Source organism: Neovison vison, chromosome 5 (assembly GCF_020171115.1).
Source record: "Neovison vison isolate M4711 chromosome 5, ASM_NN_V1, whole genome shotgun sequence".
Classification (NCBI taxonomy): Eukaryota; Metazoa; Chordata; class Mammalia; order Carnivora; family Mustelidae; genus Neogale; species Neogale vison.
In genome coordinates, this window is record NC_058095.1 from 87,785,743 (window position 1) to 87,803,138 (window position 17,396).

The 17,396-nt window shown below is 50.0% G+C and overlaps 1 protein-coding gene across 2 annotated transcripts in view; it reads right to left on the reverse strand.

Moving 5' to 3' along the window:
* LOC122906944 (ligand of Numb protein X 2-like) overlaps window positions 1–17,396 on the reverse strand; it is a 30,874-nt gene that overhangs the window by 7,453 nt on the left and 6,025 nt on the right. Inside the window, exons 3-5 of one of the 2 annotated variants that reach the window (XR_006384638.1) lie at window positions 5,503–5,652; window positions 5,057–5,193; window positions 3,986–4,680 (exon numbers count right to left, since the gene is read on the reverse strand). The gene's annotated coding sequence lies outside the window, so the exon portion shown is untranslated. Of the gene's footprint in view, window positions 1–3,985; window positions 4,681–5,056; window positions 5,194–5,502; window positions 5,653–14,856; window positions 14,993–17,396 lie in introns of those variants that run through there. The other variant, XR_006384639.1, reaches the window with a different exon arrangement.

Consider the following 17,396-nt stretch of genomic DNA (forward strand, 5'->3'; position numbering starts at 1 on the left):
TCACAGAAAAAAGTGAAGCCATGGGTTGTCTTTATTGTCTTGAGACAATATTTGAATTGTCTAAAAACCCATTACAACCAGATAGAATAAGAGAAGTTCAAATAGATCTGTGCTTGAAGAAAAAGGGGACAACTAAGAAAGACATTTTGGGGATAATGAAGAGAATTGAAGCAAACTGGATGCTAGATCATTCTGAGAAATTTTAAAAATTTTTCTTCTGCTTTCTGGTAGGATAATGTTCTTATTGTTAGAAGATACTTGTTGAATTATTTAGGAGAGAAGGGTCATTAATTGCTATACTACAAGATATATGAGGACATGTAAAAAGAGAAAGCAAAGACAGCATCAAGTTATCAATGGTTTAATTCTGCAGAAAGAATTCACTGATATTTATTATGCTAGGCTTTCAACACTTCTGTCCTTCTGACATTTCCAAGAATAAAAATGTGGAAAACAGTGACTGCCGTGTGAGGGGTGATGGCTCTTCTGGTTTGGAGGCAGTCTTCAGAAAGTCTTCTGGCCTTTGGTGAGATTATCTCTTATGGCAAGGAGCCACCCCTTTCCATGGCTTCTCCTTAGGGGAAAGGACACTTGCACATCCCTAGAGAGGCCTTTGTATCCTGCTCTGTGACCTAAAGGGCTCTGGGCTCCTCCAACCATCCTTCACTTCACCCCACCACAATGCTGTTGAGCAAATACATGTGAATGGTTCTGTTAACTGCTTGAATAAATATTGCACCTCGACTAAAAAGAAAAGATAAGTTCCCTCCTGGAATCTCTCCATGAGAGAAGAGACAATAGAAGAAAAAAGATTAAGAAGCTTTAAACACTTGCTTAAAGTTGAATGGAAACATACGTAATATGTACTTTGAAGGTAGGAGTTCTCTTTCAATGTCAACTAAATGTGGTCACTAGGGCTCTGGGTGTGGAAGATCAGACTTCTTTAATGTGATGATGTCTAGGATGTTATTGAGCTAAGGGAAGTGATCAAATTCTCCTCCTCTGGAAGGTCTAGCTCAAATTGCTTCTCTTGTAGAAAATCTTTCCAAACTAATCCATAACAATCACTCCCTCTCCCAGGTTCCACCTGTTCTTGCTAACTGTTTCAGCCTGTCTGATCCTAAGTCACCTGCTAGATTATTTAAAAATAGCTTACATTTTCACATCTTCTCCCCCCAAAGCCAGGATAGGGTTTCATGGGGATGCCGAGCCCTGATTCTCCCGATATGTCTGTCTTCACCAGCACATACCCACCCATACTGTATGTGCTTGGACAGCAGGGGCCAGGGCTAAGCCCCTTTGTGTTCCCAATGCCCCGCACAGGGTCTGGTCCATAAATGCTTGAAAAATGAACAAGGGCTTTCCTCCTATCCCTACTGTACAGTCCAGAACATAGGGCAAGGCATGGAGGAGCTTCTTGTAGAATGAATCAAAATTACCTGGAATCAGGACATTTGAGTGATAAAGTCTCTCTCTCTCTGTCTCTCTTTCTCTCTATCTGAATCTCTCTTTCTCTTTGCTTACATGCACATGCATTTTCTTTCTCACCACTGGAACCCAGACACCATGCTGGCAAGAATCCCAGGATTAGAGTAAGGAGTAGAGGAAAGCCATGCCCACTATCCCCTGTCCAAATCCCTGACCCATAGAATTTGTGAGCATTATAATGTTTGTTGTTGTTTTTGTTTTTGTTTTTTTAACATTGCATTCTGGAAAGATAGGTTACATAGTCACACTAAATGGAACATTCTCTTTGCTCCTTATCCTTTTCTACATCTCATCTAAACAAGGAAGTAGTACCTTAGGTAGGATAGTCAAATTAAATGGGATGTCCCATTAAATCTGAATTTCAGATAAATAATAAGTGATTCTTTTGGCACAAGTATGTCCCCAGTATTTCAAGTAACATATCCTTTAAAAATATTTATTGTAGGTGCCTCCTGAGCACAGTAGGCAGTGCATCAGTCTCATAAAAATATTTGTTTATTTGAAGTTCAAATTCAGTTGGCACTCCTTTATTTTTATTTGCTAATGCTAGGAACACTTACCTCGAATCTCCACCCTGGACCTTTTCTCTACCCACACACACTACTTAGGGGAGTCAATCCAGTCCAAACTTTATCCTGACAACTCTGAAATTTTTATCTCCAGTTCAGAAATCTCTACCAATCTCCACACCAAAACACTGGACTACTACTTGATAACTCCACTTTTATAGCTGAGAGTCATCTCAGACCCAGGCAGAATTGTTGATTTGCAACCCCTACCCACCCAACCAAGCTGTTGCTCCTCAACCTTCCCCATCTCGGTGAATGGCACTGACATCAACCCAGTTGCTCAAGCCCCCAAGGAGAGCATCAGCCTAGATTCCTCCCCTTCCCGTACTCTGTGCCCAGTCAATCAAGAAGTCCCTTTGGCTCAACAGCCAAAACGTATTTCCAGCCCATCGCTGCTTCCTGGTGTCCCCTACAACCCCTCTGGATCAAGGCACACTCTCCTCTCACTTGAACAACTGTACTGGCCACCAAATGGCTTTCCCGCTTCCCCTCTTGCTTCTCTGTAACCTTCTCTACTGCATTCTCCCCGCAGTAGCTGGAAGGATCTTTTTAAAGACAATCATGTAACTCGTCTGCTACAAATGCTCCGATGTTTCCTCGCTGCACTAAAAATAAAATGCAAATATCCGTCAAGATCCTTCATGATCTATTTCTTGTACCATCTGTCAAAGGCCACCAACCTTTCTGTTCCTCAAACATCCTAAGGTCCCATAGGACCTTAGGACCCATAGGACCTTAGGATGTTCTGCCTGAAGTACGGCACCCAGGGGGCTCATTCTTACCATTTCCGCCTCAAATCTCACATCACTTCTTCCATTTAGGCCTCCCTTACCTGGCCCCCCACCCCCCACCCTCGGGTCTCCCAAGGCCATCAGCCTGGGGTATTTCCACCTCCAGGCAAAACCCAGTGCATCTGCTTTGGTTTTAGTTTGGGCCTGTGCACTGGTTTCTGTCCTCTTGCATTGGATCTTTTCTTGAAAACAGCAGAGAAACAGATTTTGTTAATTTCCTAATTCAATTTAAGAGTTCTGTCCATTCATATATGATTTGACTTATGGTTTAACGGCCCACATTTGTTGTGATGGCTTACATAGGTAGACTTATTTCTACCGTATGATTTTTACTTTTCTATTGATCATGCATTTGTAATGTTTCTTTCTTCTCATTTCCTCCCTGTCAAGGAGATGAATTACTTTCTTTATTCTCTTATTTCATCTTTTAGTTTGAAAAAACATATACTTGATTTCTATGACTTTGGGGTTACCTGTAAAACTCTTTTTTTAAAAAAAGATTTTATTTATTTATTTGAGAGAGAGAGACAGAATGAGAGAGCAAGAGAGAGGGTATGAGAGGGGAGAGGTCAGAGGGAGCAGCAGACTCCCTGCCGAGCAGGGAGACTGATGTGGGACCTGGGACTCCACGATCATGACTAGAGCCGAAGGCATTTCCTAAACCAACTGAGACACCCAGGTTCCCTACCTTTAAAACTCTTAAGCCCATGTAGGGACCCCTCCGTAGCTCAGTCTGTTAGGCATCTGCCTTCGGCTCAGGCCATTTTACTGGGGTCCTGGGATTGAGTCCTGCATCAAGCTGCTTGCTCAGCCCAGAGCCCACTTCTTCCTCTGCCTGCTGCTGCCCCTGCTTGTGCGCTCTCACACTCTTGCTGACAAATAAATAAATAAATAAAATCTTTAAAAAACCGAAACTCTTAAGCACGTGTAACTTACGTCTGAACTGAGTCTATTACCCCTCTTAGAGCACAAAATGAGAATATCAGAATCCTTTAATGTTAAGTACCTGCAGTTGTTCTAACAATGTGCATTATCATTTCATTCCAACTTGTCACTAACATCTCCCAAAATGACTTTTTCGTGTGTTTTACAGCTAATGGTAATTCAGATTTCCTGACATGTTGGCTAACTACTTACCCACCGGGCTCTTTGTTTCCTATTCACTCCTGCAGGTCCGAACTTCCTGTGCTGAAATAATCCTTCAGTTGTCCTTCCAGTAGGTGTTGTGGAGGAACCATTTCTCCATCCTTATGTCAAAAAATGTTTCTCTAGCACCTTAAATCCTGGGCATAATCCACAGTTAAGAAATTCTGGTGTACAGTCCATTTCTTCATTGCATTTCTTTCATTGCCATTTCATGGCGAAATGTGAGAGACTTTGTGGATGGAATAAGGTGGTGTCTGGGCCCAGCTTGCTTCCCTGAGCAGAAAGCCGGGACCTAGCTTCATGGTTTTCAGCCATCTTCCCTAACTGATGTCTGCCAACTCGGAAGCATTCGGGCCCCAGCTGGTCTTCTACGGACCCCTGGGATCCTGAGATCATGATATCACACCTGGGATATCGCCCTACTTCACCGCTTGAACACTTTTAAGCCAGGAATGTCCCCCACAGGGGTAGACACCTAAGTCTTTCAATCATGCACCTGGTTGTCCACAGACACTTTGCAGTAGGCTCCTTCAGGTAGGTGCCTGCCTTCGGCTGTATCCATAGCTGTATCACACTCACAACTGGTTCTCATCCAGGCCCCTCAGGCTCTGAAGCTGCCACAGGCACCACAGTGGGAGCTAGAGGTAGCTCTTGGGGAGGTTCAGCATCTTCTTCTGAGGTTGGGTCTGTCGGTCCAAGAAGAGAAAGTATCAACCCAATGATTGACTTTACATGTACCTCCTAAATTAAGGAAAATTTCCCCACCGTTCAATGTTCTCTGAGTCCAGCAAGCAATCCCTAGAGGGTCTCCCCTGATAGCAGGTCATGGGCACAGGGATCTGAGGCTACTCCTTACTCCCGGCCCACCAGATGATGGAGGCTAGCTCTGGGCAACCTCCGCTGTTCCCTGCACAGGTCTAGATCAGCCATCCCCAGTCCTCCTCAGATCAGCATCTCTCTAGTTCTCCGCCCTCTACCCCTCCCCCTGCTTGTGCTCGTTTCCCTCTAATAAAGAAATAAAATCCTAAAAGAATACATAAAAGATTGAGCATCAAAGTGAACCTTGAGGTCTTCAAGACCTGGCCAGAAACAGCCTTCTGTGTGTATTTCCTTGTCATCTTTCTTCTTGTGCTGATGGCATCAGAAGTGCATGTCATCCCAAGGAGGGAGAAGGCCGATGGTGGAGGGACTCTGGGCTCCTGAAGAACACAGAAAGTATTTCAGTCTCCAATCTGAAGATCCACTCAGCACTGTCATGGGGGGGTACCTCTGTGGTGACATGCTACCAAAACCTGGCGAGTTACATGGTCATTCAGCGTAATGTAATATACCTCCGTACAGCATGTTGAACTGAACAAGTTCACTTGAATAGTGATCAGCCTAAAACCTTTCAAGAGGACCAAAGAGGCACCTGGCTTCCTCAGGCACTAGGATCCTTGATCTCAGGGTTATGAGTTCGAGGCCTACATCAGGCAGAGTTAACTTAAAAAAACAAAACAAAGGCTTACACAGGACTAAAATCAGTGAGGCTCAAACAACCGAGCTGGTCTGTGCTGGGATGGATCCTGTCTCCCGTTCATACAGCCACCAGGCACTGCGCACTCAGATGGTGCCAGGGCTTATCAGCCCAGCGGGTTCTCCTCGTGAGAGCTCAGGGTCTAGAGGAGAAGATGGACAAACGAGAAACCAAAATGTGAACGGAAAAAGCAATTGCTCCACAGCAAAAGAGCAAGGGACACAACTAAGGCCCGATCCACCAGGTGAGGGGTATGACAAGGCTGTGCTGAGATCACATGGAGAATTCCTGCGGGAGGAAAAGAAGGAGACAGCCCTGCACAAATGCGAGTGCATTCCACCTGGCAGAGGGCACCATGGAGCAGAGGACTGGAGGTTAGAAAGGGGGCCAAGGTGGCCAGAGGAAGCTGAGGAGGAGTAGAGTGGGAGGGGAGGAGGGCCAGGCCCGGGAAGTGGGTCAGTAACAGTGCCCTTCTCCCAGGGCTGTGTAACCGCACTTCCCCACACTCAGTGGCTGAACCCAGAAACGCTGCCTCGTGGTCTCAGGGGATATGGAATCCAGCAGTGCTCCGCTGGGCTGCTGACAACACCAAGGGAGGACCAGCTTCACCGAGAACCTGAGCACACTCAGGGGCATGGGTCAGATACAGTCCATCTCAAAGACCTGACTTCTGTCTGCTGTGGGCCCACAGGGCTGAGCCACGTGCGTATGTCTGTGTCATGGTCCAACCTAGGGGCTTGTGCTCCAGTGTGAAGATTGGAGAGAGAACATGAGGCTGGGCAGTGAGTTTTAGAACGAAATCTCAGAAGGGCCTTTGGGTCACGTTGCCTCGTTCTGTGACATGGAAGTGAATCAACAAGTCCGGACCACACTCTGGGGAGGGGGTCACCCAAACATGTCTACAGAGGAGTTGGGGAAACAATGGAGCCCCCGAAGGGAGACGGTGAAGATCCCTGCAGGGTCTGGGCCTTGCCCAGAATCAGACTGGTAGGGAGGCTAAGCAGGCATGAACCCAGCTCTTTGAGTGTCCTCAAAGATGGGGTCCTGAATGTAACCTAGCCATTCACTGGGGGCTCTGGAAAAGTTTTTCTGGAAGGACGTGGCTGTCAGCCTGGAAATGTTATCGGGCTCAGGGTGATCATTGATCTCCTAGATAGGAGACATGTCCCCAGGTTCTTGTCTGAGGAGGATCCCGGGGCATGGCGACCCACTGGATGAACCCCTATCTACATCACACCCTTTGGAAAGGACGGAATGGCCTGCATCCCCGGACAGGTGGTCTCTAGGGATAAGGGTGCATTCTGACCATCAAGAGCCAAGACTGCAGTCCCTTCTTTAGGGTTTGCATTGAAAATGCAAAGCCTAAGACCTTTGGAAGCTATTACCCTGCCCTCTGAAAGTGGGGCTATCCTCTTCTGGGACTCCAGAATGTGAGCACCGAGGAACACATGTGTGCACACAGGAGCGAGTGTGCTGGTGCACACAAACACACACACCCCAGGAGGGACTGTGGGGTGGGATCTGATTAGTAGCAGATTCCAAGAAGTTGATAGGAGGGAGGAAATTGGGTGGGAGGTATTTCCTACCTGTGACAGCACTCCTCTAACATCATAGCTATTATCCAACCTATGCCTGTGGACATCTGATAGATAGACATGCTGGAATCATCCATATTTTGCAAGAAGATCATTCCTGTCTGCCACAATGGCTTATCTAGGGTCTGAACCATGGAAGAATAGAGACTTGTGTCTGAAACCAGGTGTGTTTGCAAGCTGGGGCCCTGGCTGCTCCCAGACCTTCCCTGGGGGCCTGTGGAGAGGGGTGTGTTGGGGTCACTGTGTACAGATAAGATGTGTCCTTGCATGCAGAAGGGGGATGAGGAGATGGCAGACGGGAGCACTGTTCATGTAGGGGTCCAAACAGGAGTGGGTCCCGATAGGGGATCTCAGGAAGTGATGTCACTGCGTTGATCACAAAGGCCTGCAGAACTTGGAACCCCTGCAACCAGGCACCCACATTCTAGTCCGGTAGCAGGGTTACTGGACTCAGGACATTGGACACAGAAAGATGTTTTCTTGTTGTGTACCTAGTTTACGGGGCTCTGGGTATCAGAAACCCCAGGAAAACGGCTTCTTACCATGTTGTAGACATTGGCTGAAACCACCCCCACAATGCCTCAGGACATTTCGAGGGAGACGCCATAAGGTACTTACTACTGAGGAGACTAGGGGATACCCACCCCTCTGAACTGTCCTAGGGAAGCCCCATCCCTTCCTCTGGAGTTTGAGGGGAGGAGGGATATGTAGGGGTTCCCACCCATGGGCTGAAGGAGGGTGAGCACAGTGGATACCCTGGTGATCCCTTCTTGTTCACACCAATGTCAGGGTGGGCAGGGCGCACAGGGGATTCCTGAGGTGTCTCTTAGCTGTGCCAGAGCACATCCAAGGCCCTGAATCTGGGCCACATTTCTCTCCTTGGGGGAGGGTTCTGCAGCCTGGGCTGTGGTGTGTCTGGAATGGAGCACCCTGGGTCTGAAGACCAGCAAAGGCCTCCAGACAGCGCTCTAAGGCCTCCTGCCTGGCTGCCGGGCACTGTCTTTACAGAACGCTCCAGAGGACATGGTGCAGGAGGTGAACGAGGAGATATCCTGCTCTCCTTCCTCGAAGGACAAGAAGCCGCACACGGCCAACAGAGCCTGGCGCTGGCTCAGGGTGAGTGCAGGTGCTGGGGAGACCCAACCCCTGGGGCGCCGATGCAGCACCAAGGGCCCCACTTCCTAGAAGCCAGCCTGGCCTCCTAGATTCCTGTACTCCCGTGAATCTGTATCCTATCTCTTCCCCAGCTGGCCCTCGTGGTCCTGTCCACGCCTTGGACAGAAGCAGAGCCACTGTCCACATACTTCTAGGAGTATCATTAAAGAGACTTTAGACCAGGTCTCATCCCGTTGATCTAGACTCCTTTTGCCCTGGCCTAGGCATTTTCCTAACTCGTGCTCCCAGGTGTCCCCACTGGCCCAACAGTCCTTCCTCAGCTTCTGCAAGTCTTGCAAATGAACATTTGCAAGATTGATTTGGGAGACGTTGATCCAAAGGGACATGGGGCCCATGGTACTCTGTCTCGTGCTCTGCGCTTTGGTATTGATGGAACACATTGTGGGGACCCCCCAAGGAAAAGGAACAGGGGCCTCACTGCACTGCACTGCAAGGCAGTCCGGAAGGCCAGTCATTGATCACAGCCATGGAGCCCTTTACTGGGGCAGGACTGGATGTAATCCCCTTCTTTGGCCAAGGCCCAGTGCTGCATCCTACAGCCTTCGTGCCTTCTTATCCTATGCCCTCTCGCCTTAAACATCTCTGTGTTCTCGTCTCAAGAATGGGATATGCTGGGTGCCGGAGTGGCTGAGGGGTTTCAGCCTCTGCCTGCAGCTCAGGTCATGGGTCCTGGGTCTCACAGTCCTGGGATCGAGGCCCACGTCAGTGGAGGGGGGGGGGGCTCTGCTGAGCGGGGAGCCTGCTTCCCCCTTTATGTCTGGCTGCCTCTCTGCCTACTTGTGACCTCTCTCTCTGTCAAATAAATAAATAACAAGTCTTTCAAAAAAATAAAAAGAATGGGCTATGTTATCAGAAATCACAGGATCCATGCCACTCATGCAGGGACGTGCTATCCATACTCCGCTCACAAGGGGACCTGAGATACTAGCAAGTTCAGTCATCATTTCTTTCAATTCTTTGTATGGATACCAAGACCATTTTCTTTTTGCCTTAAAGGCTTCTTAACTGATTGGCTGATTGATGGATTTGAGAGAGAGACAGGGGGAGAGTGGGGAGAAGCAAAGGGAGAGACAGAATCTTCAAGCAGACACTGCCCTATAGACACACCCTATGAGGAGCGCAGCCTCAGGACACGGAGACCATGACCTGAAGCAAAACCAAGAGCCTTAGGCTGAACCCAATGAGACACTGAGTCACCCGATTTTTTTTCGGACTCTGGGCTCTCTTGTCCCACCTCTTGCAGAAGTCCCTGAGATCTGGGGGCTCATTCTGCCCTCCAAGCCCCAACCCTCCTGGTGGCCACAGCCCTGACTCATGTCTCCTCTGATTCACCTCAGGGGAAAAATGGTTCAACCAGGAAGAGGAGGAAGACCTCGGTGCTGATGGCCAAGCGGGCCAACAAGCTGCAGGCCGCAGTAGATCACCTCGTGCCTGCCGTCATCAGACAAGATCTACACTGTGTCCACATCTTTCTGGACACATACCGTCACGTTGCCACCACCCAGGAGGTGCTGGACCTCCTCTTTGCAAGGTGAGCACCCTCCCCTGCCCCTAACTGCTCTCTGGGTTTTGGCCAAATCCTGGTTGTGAGACTTTGGCAGGTCCCCAAGCTTCCCCAAGCTTCCCTTGCTCCTAACTGGGGCAGAGGTATTAGAGGGACTCAGTGGGGTCTTGTAGGGAAAGGACACCTGGGAGCATGCGCCAGTGGAAAATTCTGCTGCAGGGCCTGTGGGCATGCTCTTTGCTCATTCCTGTGCCCCTCGTGAGGAAGCCTCTGCCTCATCCCTGACTCTCACTATGATCTAGAGCTGGGCTCCTTTGCCACTGAAAGGGAGATCTGAGACTCCTTCTGGGGTCTGTGTCTGGGTGAATCCAGAGCAAGCATCCCTGGGGGTGAGCAGGGGCCAGGCCCACTCAGATGTCGGTGATGGGCTGGTTGGGGCCCTTTATTCAGCAAGCATTCAGGAAGCCCCGGAGGGTAGAGGCGATTATCTAGGAGCTGAATGGGATCCCTGCACAGAACAGAGAGCACCCCAGGGCTGCAGGCTAGTCGAGGGTCAGGCGGGGAGAGCCAACATCCACAGATAGCTCATGCGATGCCCCCTGGCCTTCTCTAGATTCGGATGTGTTTATTCCAGCTACGACGAGGTAGGCGGACCCCAGCAGCAGCGCAACATGTGAGTAAGCTTTGGCTGCTTTAGGAGGGCCTTCACTCTCCACCAGGGTAGAGAGGGTCCTGTGAGTTCGAGGGGCTGCTGGACCTTCACACTCACCTCGTTATTCTTGCTTTATGGTAAATGTCTGAGAGCTTCTACTGGAAACTGGGAAGGTGCCCTGGGGAGCTGGGGTAGGTGTGTGAGCACTGTGAGAGAGCAGAGGGGGATGGAGGACAGCTTCAACCCCTGAGAGGGTCATGCTCCATCCCTGCCCCCTCCCAGCCCTCTCTCTGCCCCAATTCTGGGACCCAGAATGCAGGATTTAGGAACCATCGCACAGCATTCTGTTGGCACCTGCACGCTGGGTGCTCAGAGGGGGCTCAGGGAGAGTGGTGACCCAGTAGAGCCCAGGGAGCAGCAGACATCCCACACCCTGTGGGAGGTGAGTGTCAGTGGAAACAGACCCACTCTCATGGCACCTAGCGAATGGGCAGAGGAGGTAACGGTGGAGGTATGGGGAGGGTCCTGGGAAGGCCTGGCTAGAGACAGAGTCCCTTTGTTCCCTCCTGGGTTGGATCTTCATGGAGCAGAGGCGAGTGCAGTGAGGATAATTAAGAGGCCAGACACCATCCCTCCCTGGGCACATGCAGTTGAAATCAAGTGTCTCGTGGGCAAGGAGACAGTCTGAAGAGTGTGTCCAGCTCCCCTAAGAAGTCCAGAAATGCTCACCCCATAGATCAAGGACTCCTAGGGGCTTTTGGCCAGCCTGCCGTGTGGGAGCTGGCCTGTCTTGGGCAGGACTGCCAGGTCGCAGGTGGACAAGGAATCCGACTGGTCTCAGACAGGAGCTGGAAGCCCAGGGGCCCAGGTTCCCACATGGGTTCCCTGGGATTTGGGTTTGGATGCGTACCCTGTCCTCTGACTTCTCTGCCTCCATTTCTGTCCCCAGGGCCGTCTATGCCATCCTTAACACCTGGGTGGAAAAGTATCCAGGGGATTTTGTGCAGCCTCCAGAGTTTTCCAGCTTGCACACACTGCTGGCCTACCTGCAGGTCAATGTGCCAGGCTCGGACCTGCAGCGCCGAGCCCAGCTTCTTCTTCCAGAAAGGCAACGCGCTCCCAGAAAGGCCACGGAGCCAGAGGCTGGGGGTGAGGAGGACTGGGGGTGACTGATGTGGGCCTGAGGAGGAGGCAGGGTGGGCAACCCTGAGGAAGCCTCCGTAGATTGTAGCTGGGCCGAGGAGAGGGAGTCGTCTCGGATCCCTGTCCCCATGGGCTTCCGTTGGGGACACCTTCCAGGGGCTGACTCTTGATCGCAGGCCACGCTGAGTGGTAGGGAAAGGGAAAGGCAAAAGGGAAGTCAATCAAGCTGATGATGCTTTCTCTTCTTGGAGCTACAGCACCGGCCCCAGAGCCAGATCAGGACATGCCTCAGGAAGTCGTTCCAGCTGCCACTCTGGCACCCGCTGCACCTCTGGGGCCTGAGCTGATCCCCACCATCCCTGCTGCGGCGGCTCATATTGGATCAGGAAGACCAGTGACCCCCCCTGACCCATTGGGACCAGGGCAGTTAGTCATCAGGGCCCACGTTCACTTCTCTGCGACAGAAGAGCCACCTGGCCTTTTGCCGTTTCTGGATGACCAGCAGGGTCCTGCCCCCGAGCTGCCGCCCCCTGCCTCCGAGGAGCAAGCAGGCTCAGTCCCCGAGCTGCCGCCCCCTGCCTCCATGGAGCAAGCAGGCTCGGTCCCCGAGCTGTCGTCCCCTGCCTCAGTGGAGCAAGCAGGCCCGATCCCCGAGCTGCCGCCACCTGCCTCCGTGGAGCAAGCAGGCTCGTCCCCTGAGCTGCCGCCCCCTGCCTCCGTGGAGCAAGCATGCTCGGTCCCCGAGCTGCCGCCACCTGCCTCCGTGGAGCAAGCATTCTCGGTCCCCGAGCTGTCGCCCCCTGCCTCTGTGGAGCAAGTAGGCTCGGTCCCCGAGCTGTCGTCCCCTGCCTTCGTGGAGCAAGCAGGCTCGATCCCCGAGCTGCCGCCACCTGCCTCCGTGGAGCAAGCAGGCTCGGTCCCCGAGCTGTCGCCCCCTGCCTCTGTGGAGCAAGCAGGCTCGGTCCCTGAGCTGCCGCCACCTGCCTCCGTGGAGCAAGCAGGCTCGGTCCCCGAGCTGCTGCCACCTGCCTCCTTGGAGCAAGCAGGCTCGTCACCTCAGCTGCCGCCCCCTGCCTCCGTGGAGCAAGCAGGCTCGGTCCCCGAGCTGTTGTCCCCTGCCTCAGTGGAGCAAGCAGGCTCGATCCCCGAGCTGCTCCCACCTGCCTCCGTGGAGCAAGCAGGCTCGTCCCCTGAGCTGCCGCCCCCTGCCTCTGTGGAGCAAGCAGGCTCGGTCCCCAAGCTGCCGCCACCTGCCTCCAAGGAGCAAGCAGGCTCGGCCCCTGAGCTGCCGCCCCCTGCCTCCGTGGAGCAAGCAGGCTCAGTCCCCGAGCTGCCGCCACCTGCCTCAGTGGAGCAAGCAGGCTCGGTCCCCGAGCTTTCGTCCCCTGCCTCTGTGGAGCAAGCAGGCTCGATCCCCGAGCTGCCACCACCTGCCTCCATGGAGCAAGCAGGCTCGGCCCCTGAGCTGCCGCCCCCTGCCTCCGTGGAGCAAGCAGGCTCGGCCCCTGAGCTGCCGCCCCCTGCCTCCGTGGAGCAAGCAGGCTCAGTCCCCGAGCTGCCGCCACCTGCCTCCGCGGAACAAGCAGACTCCGTCCCCGAGCTGCCACCCCCTGCCTCCACGGAGCAAGCAGTCTCGGTCCCCGAGCTGCCACCCCCTTCCTCCATGGAGCAAGCAGGCTGGGCCCCCAAGCAGCAGCTTGTGCTGGCTGCAGCTCCAGAGCATGGCTTCCCCTCCCCTGTCATTTCCTTCTTTATCCTATTTGTGTTCTGTGTTCACCTCTATAATTACTTCCTAGATCTTATTTATTAAATAAAGTAGAATTTGAGTTTACATAAAATTTGACTCGCATCCTTTGCAGTGGGATATGAAGGTCTCATTCGGTCCATTCAGAGTGTTGCACAAGCAAGTCGTTTTACAACGTTTCCGTCACAGAGACCCCCGCGCTCCTCATCGCTCAATGCTCAGTCCCTCCCCCAGTCCCTGCAACCACTGCTCTTCTCTGTCTCGGCCACTTCACCTTGACTTGGATTTTCCTCTGCCTGGAATCCTACAATATGGCCTTCTGTGTGTGTCTGCAGAACAGAAGAGTGATTCCCCTCTTTTCAAACTTTTTTAGACGATACACGTTCTTTTTGTTATTCTGAATCTTCTGCCAAAGCAAACAAGGAAACAGCACAACACAAAACAAATCACTCTTTTGTCTGGTCCACCGCCAGCCAACTGCAGAGAAAGACCCTCCCTTTGAGAACGAGCAGAGCTGCTACCCTGTGTGTGGTGCCACGTGCTGGAAAGAGCTGCCGGTACCCACAGAGCAGTGGCCCTCCCAATACCTGGTTGTGTATACCGGTCTGCACACAACACACGACCCCCAGGAGTCCGCAGAATAGTGACCTTGCACTGATAGACACTCTTTCGATACAGGCAGACCCCCCAAATAGATTTCATGATCCCGTGTACGGTCATCTGAAATATCATTGTTCCTCGTGATTCACCTGAAAATGCTCCGAACACAAGCGGTAAAGAGCTGACTGCAGAGCTGGCCCGGAACACCAGGTAACGAGAACTAAAGGAGCGCCAGCACGGCCTGGCCACCAGCAGTGGGGTGCGCACGCTCGGCTCCTGCGCCGCCGAGGAGACCACTGCTCCCCCACTGGTGTGGGATGGGGCCTTTCTGACATGCTGGGTTTCAAGTGACAGGTCAGTGTATCAGGCTGAGTACTCCAGAGGATAGATGAGTTCCCTCTGCTGGCTGACCCCTCACCATTAGTTAGCATGGCCATGGTTTCATAGCAACCATTCCAATCTATGCCTCCAGGGCCCTGAGATACGAATTCTGTTACTGTTTCAGGCCTTTTTGGTCTTTTTCACTACCACAAGACAAGTCAGTAAGTTAGATGATAGACATATGAATTCCATTCATCCTGGCTTTTTCTGCTATTCTTTACGTGAAAGTACTTTTAAAATGTATCTATATCTATATAGATATAGATATAGATCTATATATCGCAGGACCAAGCAAAGAAGTCTTTCTAGAAGATCCAACACTTCTCCTCAATCTGGCAGAGGGACCGTCTTACTAAGAAACCACCCCTACTGGCTGAAGAACAGACTGTACAGGGACTCTCAAGATAGCCAAACACACATTCCACACCCCAAACATCTGTGTTCACCTTTTCCAACAGAGTAACAGCCCTCATTTAAATCTTACCCGTTTGTAACAAGGATTCCCTGAGGGCAGATGAATGAAAACATGCAAACTCAAGCCCTCACCTTGTGTGAGCTGGATCTGTTGTGGTACAGCGGCTGTGCATGGTGCTGGCTGGTACTCTGAGCTCCTGCGTCTCGGACAGGGTTACCAGGCTGGGATTTCCCCGGCCTAGCAATTCTTAAATCCACCCTCTCGCCACTAGCCTGGAGACTACACACATGTATAACCACCAGTCATTAATGATGCTTCTCACTTAAAAAAATGATAGGGAGGGTCATTTTCAATGCACTTATCATCGCTGTATCAGAGCCTCACCTGAGTGGGGACTGCAGGCCCCTGCTGGGGATGGGGCAGACGGGGGAGTTCATTTCAGGAGCCAATACTTTAAAACTTCTGCAGGTAAAAGAGCCACACACAGACCTCTTGGGTAAACCTTCCCTAGCCCTGGAAATACCAAGGACATAACCAAAGCAAAGCCTAGGTTCTGATCTCCCCATGATTTCTTGAAGGGTAACTCTCTTTTTATACTTCCCTCCCCTGCTAAATTGGCCTTGGCACTGAGAGAAAGAGAGCAAAGAAGATAAAAGGACAAACGGATTCAAAACTGGATTACAATCCTTTGTGATTCCTGAAATAAATTCCAAGATGGCTCCTTTGAGAGTGATCATCAATGAAACTATGTGTAGCTCTGTTTCCACACACTACAGGTTCGAATCAAAAATAGGGATCAGCTTAAACAGTCCTGAAAAGAAGGATAACAAAGGTCCTGTAAAACAGGATTAGTACTTATATACATTACAAAGTGTGTGCGTATATATGTCATACGTGCACTCACACATAAATGTAATTTTAGAGGTGATGACAACCACGTTGAATTTAGAGGTCCATTATCTGTATTTATAGATCTAGATCTGAAACACAGATTCACATCTATTAGACTTTTAAGAGCTATTTTATCTTTCCTTTTAACGTACAGGCCTGGTCTACTTGATGTTGATTCTTGGTCATGACTACAACTTCCCAAGTTTACTATCATTTCTAGGGGAAAATTTGACAGCCTGCTTTCAAGAAGCTGTGGTGGAAAGTAGAACCCTCCCCCATGACTGCAGTCAGTAATGTTAAAAAATCACTCCAGTTTCAGTTCTCAAGTTGGAAAAGGAGTGAAACCATAATTTTAAAAAAAAGACTTTATTTATTTATTTGAGAGCGAAAGCGAGAGGGCAGGGTGGAGGGGCAAAGGAAGAGGGAGAAGCAGACTCCTCGCGGAGCAGGGAGCCCGATGTAGGATCTGAGCCGAAGGCAGATGCTGAACCACGGAGCCACCCAGGTGCCTGAGTGATAACCAATTTTAAGGCCCTATTAAAGTCATTTACTTATTCAAGTATTTCATTAAACTAGTTTCAGACAATTCTTCAAAATAACTGAAAGAATAACACTTCTCATGTGGCCAGAGTCTGGGGATTTGATCTAACAGGTAAATGCCAAAGTAGAACGCTTACAATCCAGATATTTGAGATTCTGACACTTCCGAGTATTAGATCACACGGTGTGAAGGGTCAGAAGCCCCTCTGTGATCTCATTTCAATATTAAGAATTGTTTGCTTTACTGCCTAACCCTCACCACTACCAAATACTCTATAACCAGTAATTTAGCTTTATGGGAAGACCCCTGCTCATGCAAACCTATTAACAAACAAATCCCTGATCTTTTTTGATTTCTTAAAAGACAGAATTCTGGGTGTGTGATGGAAGTGGACATATAAGCTTTAAACAACGGGTCAACGTTTGGGTTTAGGCTAACTGCCTATCTAACACTTCAGGGTTTCAAGCACAACAAAAGAATTCTGTTAAAGTCAAGATTTTTAAATGCAGGATGCCTAAACGACAATACCTGTATTTCATAAAAAAGTGGCATGCCCTACTGCTGGGAGTATATACTGGTATGATCTTTCTAGAGGGAAGTTTAGCAAAATGTCCTAAACTTGAAAACAAAACATTAAAGTCTGTTGACAGGGGAGTATTTACGTAAGTTTTAGCACAACACGCCTACTATACAGCTATATCATGATGCATCTATTTTCAGGGTAAGAAGTCCACAACATACAGCTGACGTAAAGAAAGGGTGGCAAACTCAGAATTTGCAAGCTGAGTGCATGTGTAAGTACCTACGTAAATATGTACCTAGTTATTGTAGGCATATACAGAAAAATGTTTGTAACGATGTTAGCTCCCGGCTCCATGGGGAGTCTGCTTCGCTCTCTGACCTTCTCCTCGCTCGTGCTCTCTCTCACTGTCTCTCTCTCTCTCTCAACTAAATAAATAAAATCTTTAAAAAAAAAAAGTTTAAAGTCACTATCTTATGGACTTTAGACTGACTGTGATTTTGACTTCCTTCTTCATTTTCTGTATTCTGTCTTCCTTAGTCTCCTTTTCAGACATGGAATACATGTTATTCTCAGAATCCAAAACATTAAGATGTTTTTCACAAAGAAACAACTTGAGCAATACATTATATTTCATATCATATATAAGTATCTGTATCCAAGTTTTTTAAACCTCAAGTCTGTGACAAGAGACCAACGCCTGAATCTCCCTCCTAATGCAAGA